Source organism: Castor canadensis, chromosome 18, assembly GCF_047511655.1.
Source record: "Castor canadensis chromosome 18, mCasCan1.hap1v2, whole genome shotgun sequence".
In the NCBI taxonomy this organism is placed as follows: Eukaryota; Metazoa; Chordata; class Mammalia; order Rodentia; family Castoridae; genus Castor; species Castor canadensis.
In genome coordinates this window covers 40,538,945-40,540,036 of record NC_133403.1, presented here as the reverse complement: position 1 = coordinate 40,540,036, position 1,092 = coordinate 40,538,945, and positions in this window count along the sequence as shown.

Genomic DNA, 1,092 nt, shown 5'->3' with positions numbered 1-1,092 from the left:
ACAATCCCAGTGAGACCTCAGTCTGCCAGGTCCTGGGAGGGCTGAGATCTCCACATACAAATTAACTTAAAACACCAGGTCATGGTAATTAGTCTTGGTATTTATGGAATGTTTTTCTTCTGTAGACTTAAACCTTACTTATTCTCATTATATATACCCTTGTGAGGGCTGGAGGTGGCAGCTATATTATTTATTGGTATTTATTGTACTAAGTTGTTAGCGCTCTTTAAAGGAGGCTCCAGAGTCTATTTAATAAATTATATTGAAAATTTCTCATAACATGACTTGGATTATGTGATGGGGTTGAAATCAGGAGATGGGGATTCAGATTGTGTGGTCTCAGGGTTGAAGGAGGATGGGAATGTCCTAGAAATAGCTAGTGCTTCTGTCACTGACATTTCCCCCCACTGGTAAGACTCAGCAATACATAATAATCCCATATTCAAGTATGGTGGTACATACCTGTAATCCCAACACTCAGGAGGCTGAGGCAGGAAGATGGAGAGTTTGAGGCCAGCCTGAGCTACATAGTGAAACCCTATCTCAAAAACCAAACCAAAACAAATAATAATCCCTACAGCAATGACCATTTGTTAAGCATTTTCTTTATGCTAGGTCATGGAAATACCACTCTTTGTATGAGTGGAGAAACTGAGGTAGGAAGTCATTTAGTCGCTCACTCAGGACCACACAGCTGCTAAGCAGTGGAACCCAGTTTCTAGCTTGCTTCACCACTTTACCTGACCTTTGCTTTCCCCCTGCAGTGACAGGGTCCTTGAGGCATTTAATGCCATGTGTGGTACAAAACAATCATTTGGTGTCCACTGCTCAATTCTCCCAGCAGCCTCCCTGCGCCTCTGCTCCTGTAAAGGCCTATCTCACTACTTCATGAGGGACTTCTTCACAGTCAGGTCCAAAGGTTTTCTCGGCTGAATCAGAGTTGTATGCAAAGATTTCAGGGTCCTAGGAGTCACCTGCACAAACAGTTCTCCAAGTGCTGTTTGTGGACTTGCAGCAGCAGCAGCAAGCACCTGGCGATAAGTTAGAAACACAAATCCTTGGGCTTCACCTGCTGGCTTGCCCGTAGGAGAA